At 41.1% G+C, this 8,278-nt stretch overlaps 2 long non-coding RNA genes across 2 annotated transcripts; both read right to left on the bottom strand.

Moving 5' to 3' along the window:
• Nucleotides 1–1,344: 1,344 nt before the first annotated feature.
• On the bottom strand, nucleotides 1,345–3,000 carry LOC136773011 (uncharacterized). The gene is made up of 3 exons (XR_010822544.1): nucleotides 2,884–3,000; nucleotides 1,931–2,182; nucleotides 1,345–1,582 (listed from the first exon to the last, which is right to left on the bottom strand). It is a non-coding gene; the product is annotated as an uncharacterized lncRNA (long non-coding RNA).
• A 176-nt stretch (nucleotides 3,001–3,176) lies between these two features.
• Nucleotides 3,177–7,367, bottom strand: LOC136773012 (uncharacterized). The gene is made up of 3 exons (XR_010822545.1): nucleotides 6,917–7,367; nucleotides 4,993–5,091; nucleotides 3,177–3,336 (listed from the first exon to the last, which is right to left on the bottom strand). It is a non-coding gene; the product is annotated as an uncharacterized lncRNA (long non-coding RNA).
• Between the last annotated feature and the right edge of the window lie 911 nt (nucleotides 7,368–8,278).

The raw sequence follows: 8,278 nt of genomic DNA, 5'->3' as shown, positions 1-8,278 counted from the left end.
AAAGGCTCGATAATCTCATTTTACTTGCAATTAAGAATTACACGCTTCGGAACTTTCAGCGATTTCTATCGTAGGAATTAGTCGGAAATTCTTGAATTCGTCGTGGAACGAGAGGTCTTAAAAGTCTCGAAATTTTCCTTCGGTCAAATTGATATTGGCTATGTGTTTGGAGAAAGGCAAAGTGCGTGAAAATATGTGCGAAACAAGCCATAAGTTAATGTGCGTATGAATCTCTCGATGATCGAAACGTCAATAATAATAGTTCATCAACAGTATCCTGACACACGTGCAACTAAATTCTGCAAAATTAATGATGATCGTTAACTCTGTCTCTCCACATAGTTCCTGCTTCTCCATATCTTTTACTAAAATATGCTTATATATCATGTATGTTTACAACCTTTTACATATAAAAGAACACATGATCAGGTACCGTTTACAAATTGTACAATTTTCCACGCGACCCCAAACCATTAACAACTATTTCATAATATTCTTAATCACATGGCGAGCCTCCGTTCAGGAAAATTAATTAATAACAGTCCATTAAAATTATTTAATTCGTAATTACGTAGTATGTTAGAGTTAATGAATCCAGTAGTAATTCTAGCTTATGATTCATGCTTGGCATTTCATGTGCTATTTTCACTTGTACGAGCTTATGATGGATTTTACAGGCCTTTTTTCAGGTTAATATTTGAAAAGTGAGAATATAAAGAGACCAATGTAGCATTGTATGCACCACACAAACCTCTCTAGAACCGAATTTGTCGCCTATTATCAAACAAATTCGGATCTACAGGGTAGATGTAGAGCATTAACTGGGCCTTCTCCAACTTATAAATTAGAACATCAGCAATCCTCTCTTTTCACTATCAGCTTCATATATAGGAAAACTGCGTAATGGGCCCAGTATTTCATCGGTTATTCTTCCTCAGTGCCTAAAACAATGCTTTCGTCAATTGTAAGATTCAAAGGAAATTGAATTTTCGAATTAAAAATCAATCAAAGAGAGACACTCGCATGGAAATGAAATTCTTACTTTACGAGACCGAAATGAATACGTAAAATTGGCACTACCGACAGTCACGTTCCAAATAAGTGCAGAGTCACTTGAAAATATGCTTGTCCTGCTGAGTCACCTTGCGGGGAGACAGGAAAGGATCAGAGCTCTCTTGTGATCTGATTAAAAATACTCGCTTTTACAAGAAAAACTCATTTATGCAACATAACTATTTCTTTACTTAATGAAAATAATAAAAAAAAAAAAAAAAAAATAGAAATAATTCAGCCGAACGGAAATTATGTATACATTTGGTGAAAGTTGAAAGTTCTTTAGACGCGTATCAGCCATATGTTCGTATGTCTCTGTGATATCCACGAAAAATTTATAATTGCCAACTATAATTTGCGTTGCAACGAGCGAGTGTCAATTCCTTAATTAAGTGAACATACATAAATGTGGAATCCTCTCAAGATGAAGATTTGGCCAAATTTTACAAGATCAGTGAAATCCTCAGATCCCACATTTCGTAGAAATCCTTTATTTTCAGTTCGTGTAATCTTCTGATTTTTTCAGGACCTGCAAAAAGAAAATCTAGTTAATATTTTGTTTGAGAAACTATTGATTATAATTTGTTAAGAGGGTGAAAAGGGTAGATTGGCAAGCAGAGTAATAATTCGCGGGGTCTCTTTAAACTAATTAATTATGATGAATTAGTGATGACTTTAGGGTGCCTGGGAGAATGTTTTATCGCAAGATGAGTTTACATTTTGGCATTCACGGTGTATGAAAGCGTTCCATGGCCTGACACAAGGAATAGCGGCAATCTAAGGTCGGAATTAGCATTACACACGAGGCGTTAGAGATAAACCGTTAAAGATAAATCCTGTTATGTCACTTGGCACACTTCGTGAAAGTATATCATACCGGGCTATCTTAACGACAATGATCACATTACACCTGCACTACCAATGGTGATTGATGCCCGTTCCAGAGACTGCAATGCCTGGCTGGACGTTAACGGCCCGAGGATGACACAGCTGATTGTTGCAAGGTCGGCCCCCATTTCTTCCTCAACTCATATTTCTCTTCTGCTTCTGCTTCTTCTTCTTCTTCTTTTATTTCCCTCCTGTGCTATCTTTTTATTTTTAAAACCTTCGGTCCAGGTTACTTGGTCATCTGAAAAACAATCGACAAATTAACAATCACGAACGTCTTAGTTTCTTAAATTATACAATTGCTCTAATCTATAAAAAGCTTTAGACTTGAAACTTTCTATGCTAAAAGTCTCATTAACGTCAAAATATTTCTTCGGATTAAGAGTGACTTCTGCCAAAGCTCGAGGCTTGACAAATTGGGCGTGCTGGGCGTCGGAAAATATTTTAATCCGCTTAAAAGCGTCCTTCGATTCTTATCCAACAGGTTTTCCCCGCCTTCCTCAGCTAAGTCATTTCTAATTTGAATAACTATTTACATTCTCGAAAGAAAATGAAGGATTTCTTATTTTCACAGATTTTTTTAAACAAGTTTATAACATAATCTAAAATTAGACTATTATACAAAATTTAAACTAATTAAATTTACGTCTTCAGGAAAATATTTATCCGGTTTTATAGAGTGAATTGTAAAAATTACGTTACGACAGATTGGTTCGACCCTGTTGAGTTTTGCGCTTCCCGCCAAAAAGTTGAAGGAAATGTAGCGTCGTCGATAATACCGACGGAGCATTAAGAAGGATCCTGTTTGTTTTCATAAAGTTTTAGAGGCAAATTGCTTGTGTATTTAGAGTGGATTACAGTAGTAGGCGGTATAGTCGAATTTGTCAAATCTTCTAATCCCGTTAAGAGTGGATTTTGAGGAGAATCCGTGCAAATGCTTACTGGCAAACAGGTAGTCGGTAATTTGGTCCCTCGGGATAAGCTGTCAAGAGTCCATGGTTTCGAGAGTATGGGAAGGAAACATAGGGGGCGGTCGTTTTACAACGGTCCTTCCTCCTATATCGACCCGACGCCGTCACGACGCCATTATTGGATGTCCTGTTTTGCACGCAAGAAATCTGATTATTTTACTCCTTCTCTTTACTCTCTCTCTCTCTCTCTCTCTCTCTCTCTCTACACTTAATTCAACAGAAATGATATATTGAACAGATAATACATACCTGATTCTTTAGGCGCAAAAATTTATCTTCATCGGAAGTTTTGTTCTTTGTGCATCCTTCCAGTATATGGAAAAATATACCTTTGCTATTGTGTATTCGCGGGACTCCACATAGTTATTCCTGGATATCCTACAGGAGTTGGGCATTTGTATAGGTCCCGCTGTCGTCGCCATTTCTGTACATATATAGTATTCTGTATTAGTACCAAAAACTTTGGAGCTTATACTTTTCCTACTATCGTCCACCTAACCGTAACTTAGTGCCACTTTACTGTCCCTGGAGAGTGCTAAACAAGTTTTCGAGTTTTTTACTATCTCCAGTGAAATTTCAAATTTTCTAACTATTTACTTCCAGAACATTATTATAGCAGGAAATATTACAGCTTACTGAATTTAAGAGGAATGAATTTCGGCGGTAATGCAATGATAATATAGTAAAACGTCGAGGAGTTTCATCTTTTTTAAATTCTGGCAAATATTTTTCACTTCATATGCCATTTCAAGTGTGCAATTGCTAATTCAACGAGCGGCAATTAACCGAGGAGCGTGCGGCAAAAAACGCTCTAGATGCCTGCTGGGTAACGACCAATAAAGGGGACGCACACACGGATGATTGTTGGGAGAGTTGCGCAAGCAGCGTGGCAATCAACAAGCGCGTTGTAAGTAACGGACTAACTTACATGCGTCCAGAACGAACCACGACAAAAGAACCGAGCCGTTGGCAATAAAACCTAGGATAGTTGCACAATTGCATGGAAATTGAATTAAACTTCTAATTAAGTAACCGATGCGAGATTCTACATTGCAGACTGCGAGAGAAAATTTGAGGTATATATTCATGCAAGTTATATATGGTAACAGCGAGAGAGCAGTAATGTTTAGTGATTTGAGATTGAACGTAGAAACGGCCATGAAATATAATGTACATCGTTATCACGTGGTTTATGAACGGTCCTACGGTTACACGGGATGTAATTTTGAATTTCGTTGGGAGATGGTGGGAGTATATGGGCCATTGTTTCCTCAGAGTTGTCTATAACCGTTTGGGCGAATATAGTTGGATGAGATAAGGTGGTGTGAAAGCGTGGAGGTATAATCGTATTGAAGCGTGGCTGTCTGGGCAGGAAGAGGAGCATCGTCGAGGGTCAACACAAAGAGTGAAGAGAGAGAGAGAGAGAGAGAGAGAGAGAGAGAGAGGAGGGAGCTGGTGGATGGGACGGGCATGCCGAGTACAGTCGAGCCGAGTCGTGCCGAGCAACGAATAAACCAATAAACGGGGAAACCATCTGCTCGCCAGCCGGCAACTCTCCCCTTCTTGCACCCTCCCTCCCACCCTTCTTCTAACTCGACCCTCTTCATCCCAGTACCATTTTATGCGCTCCTGAAATGAAATCCACGAGAGGGATCAGAACTCGTGGGGAGCTCGCTTTTATTCCATGATAATCTCGGGATCCACCCAGGAGACTCCATTTGCATCAAGACCTTCGCTAAATTTTGTCTTCTCTTCTCGCCGCAGCTCTACTCCTCTCTCTCTCTCTCTCTCTCTCTCTCTCACTCTCTCGACAACGCACTTGAAATTATTCTGATTTTTACAACGATCGACCTAATCGACGAATTTTCATATCACTAAGGTCAATCGACTTTTGACCGAGAAACAGATTGAGAAACTTTGCCTCGCAAAGGTCAAATCGGTATTAAAATACGTCGTTGATTGGGTCATCGCGTTCTTCCCGGGCCAATCACTTGCAAAATCTTTCTTATATAACTGTAGAAGCTGACTCCTGGACGAGTTTGACTTGGTAAAAATTCTTGGATATTTAAATAATATTTACCTGAGGGAAATAATACTGTTGGTGCAGGATTTTAAAGTCGAAGGTCGAGACTGGCTGCCGTGACTCTGTCCCTTAAATCGGGGGATACCTGCTCCAAATCTGCGAAGGTAAAACTGCGTTAGACGAAATAATGGAGAGGAATGGTGGTTTACTGCCGCAGTAAAACGAAGATTCATCCAACACCTTTTGCTCTTTCCTCGAACTCTTGTTTCTTTTAATTTACTACATTGCAAGTACTTCTCCAAAGCTTTGTCCTCATTTAAAATATCCATTTGTCAAACACGATTATTCAATCAATTTTGTATTAAGTATATGAAATAATATGTGAAAGTTTATATGGTATTTCGTTTTAAGATTGTATATGTGGAATTTGTGTGTTGTACGTGCGTGCACGCACGCGTGAAGAGTATGTGGTGAAGTATGCAGTAGAACGGAATTCGCGAGTCAAATTGTTTTGAGCAGCCAGAGGGAGATGGATGCCAGTTAAAATTGAGAATCCCAGAAAAATATAAATTTTAATTTATTTACCCATAAATCCCAAAGCAATTTCTAATTTCACGTTCACCAGGATTTTTCGTCCTTATCGCCTCATCTCATTTCATTGAATTTTCTTATCAATTCTTTTGTAATTTCATTCGAGCATTTCTCGTCTCCAGAATGACCGGAGAATTGGTTTATGCGCCGACTATCATTTGTTAACAAGGTCTTATTGCTCATCTCGTGGATATAGCACGAGATGACGTCACTTCTTGCGGAAACTTGTCAATTTATGGTGCCGGAATGGTAACAACTGCATATCAGAATTGGCCTAATTTAATTTTACGCATGTAGCATACAAGAATTACCATATGAAATAAACTCCATTTACTATCATGCTTTTCACGCCGGTTCATTACCATTAAAGCTGTGAAGAGAATTTTTAATTTTCGCAAAAAATATTTCAACCGACTCCTTAAAACGAGAGAAGGGCGTGTCGAAGCTTGATAACGGATATTAGCATATTAATGGTATTTAATGTCCCAGAAATAAGCGAGTACTCGGGGAAAAGTTTTTGGTGTGGTTTCTATAATAATAAAGCTAAAATGACCCATCAATTTTGCGACGACAATTTCTATAAGTCGTTTTAACGCTCTTGTCCGCCATAAGGAAATTAATTGGAAATTTCAGTGCTTTTCGCGTAAATGATATCTCTCCCCCCCCCCCCCCTCTCCCTCAGCGGAGCAGCGCAAAATATCCCAAGTGAAATATCGCTGTGGTTTTTTATGGTTTTGGTGAATGGTAGAAAATTGAGAGAGTTTACGGTGGCGCGTGGCAGGGAAATTGGGTGGTTTCTTTGATCCGTAAGAATCGCGATGGCCTTGAGAGCCACGTTCTGATGGCTCGAAACATCGATCACTCAAAGTTTGTCGCGTCATGCTACCTCCTGTCCATTCACGTTGTCGATTCACGGCTCCTGTCGATGCTTGTTAACTAATAGCGTCTTTAAAATTACATACGCCAAATATCCGGGACTTGCACGCTTCGTTTCGCGTGAAATTCGCTACTCGCGCGATAATCTCCGCTGAAATCTATCCGGAGGCAAATATCCCCATGGAGAGCGCCGCCGCCGCGCCGGTCGAGCGAGTTTCTCTTTTATTACTTCGTGGCGGGATGGAGCGAGATGCGTGATTGAGTCGCATGTCGCGAATCGATGAAAACAAACAGAGGACTAGGGAAAAGTGGGGGAGGAGATGGTGAGTCGACGGAAAGTGAGAATGAGTTTTGGTGGAATGAGCTGGCGAGTTTGGACATCCGAAAAGGCTGGACTTGGAATGCGGGCGGAGTGAGACCTTGATTGGAGTCACAGCCGGTTTGGACCTCGTGCACACTCGTACATTAAACTTCTATACATCCATTCAAATGCACACATATATGATATAGATACCTGCAAAATCTCCTCTCCTCCCAAACTCAATTCCCTAGATTTCTTGTCCAACCTCATCATAGGAATAAAATGGCGCGAATCAATTCCTCGATTTTCCCCCGTCACCACTTGATTTTCCAGGGAGAAAAGAACCAATTCGAACACTCGACTAAAACACTCAAGTTGGACCAGGAGGAGAATAGCCACACTCTGGAACACCGAATGGAGGACGTTGAAATTTGGAGAGATTCGGGTGTCACATAGCACGACTCGTCGAATATATTTTTCGTCTCTCTGAACGGGAAACGGAATTTTTTCTCGCGAGAGAATTGGCAGTGCGGTTAAAACAGTTGGAGGCTATAAAGTAATGAGACGAACGGTTTCATGATCGAGCCATTGGCAAGTGACGAGCACGAGTGAGGAGATTGCGCGTTGGTAGGTGAAAAATCCGATCGAAGTGTTTGGACGATCGGCGATTTGCTTTTTCTCGTCGAGTCGTGATTTTTGCCGGCTGCGTAGCTTGGTAGACGGTGTGCTCGTACTGTAGAAATCGATCGGCGTGGTCTGAGAGTGCCCGCCAGATTGCCGAAGGCCCTCGGAGTGGCGGAATGTACCGCGGTCGGCGCCACCAACGCGGTTCCTCATTCGTTCGGCCCGAAACGCACCGACTAACGACAAGACGCGGTTCCCGTTTAACTGTATCTTTCCCTCTTTCCCTCCCATTCCCTCTCTACGCTCCGCGCCCACTCCCCTCGCGCCCCTCTCGGCGTCCCCTCGACGTACTTCCACGCCAGAACGGATCTCGCGCACAAGTGGCCGTGCTTCTGCCTGTCTTCTCCCAAATGGAAATCTCCATCGCAAATTTTCTTCCTTGGACTATCAACGCGCTCCGTCTCATACTCGATCTCTCTCTTGCTCGCTCCCTCATTCTATCTTTATTGTTTTTCAAAATTAAATACTCGAAACTCACCGATCCTTCGTTTGGTCCTCTCACGCCAACTGTTCACTTTATCACAGCCCCTTATCACTCGCCAACCTTCACCATTATCTAAAAGAAATTTGTAATTTCTAGTTGAGAAAAATTTTATGAAATAAAAATTAAGCGTATAGACACTGAAGATGCATTAACTTTAAACTGTTCTAACCGTTTCACAATTTAATTGTTCATTTTTATCCGGGAAAGAGCAATGAATATACCTCGTTCTTCAAGGGGTAGTTTCACGTAGTTTGCACAAATTTTTCCTGAAGAATGGTAAATTTCACTGGTGAATTTGGATCGGAGATGCCGGGGCGAGTTGTGAAGTTGGCTTCTCGTGTGTTTGAGCGTGTAGGGGTCTGTCCGGGGCGTCGCCATTGCGAGTCTTGGGGTGAAAGGGGATCGAA

This window comes from Prorops nasuta, unplaced genomic scaffold (assembly GCF_024137725.1).
Source record: "Prorops nasuta isolate Cenicafe-Biocafe unplaced genomic scaffold, Cenicafe_Pnas_1.2 PNAS00004, whole genome shotgun sequence".
NCBI classification, from domain to species: domain Eukaryota; kingdom Metazoa; phylum Arthropoda; class Insecta; order Hymenoptera; family Bethylidae; genus Prorops; species Prorops nasuta.
This window is presented reverse-complemented; position numbering and strand designations above follow the sequence as displayed.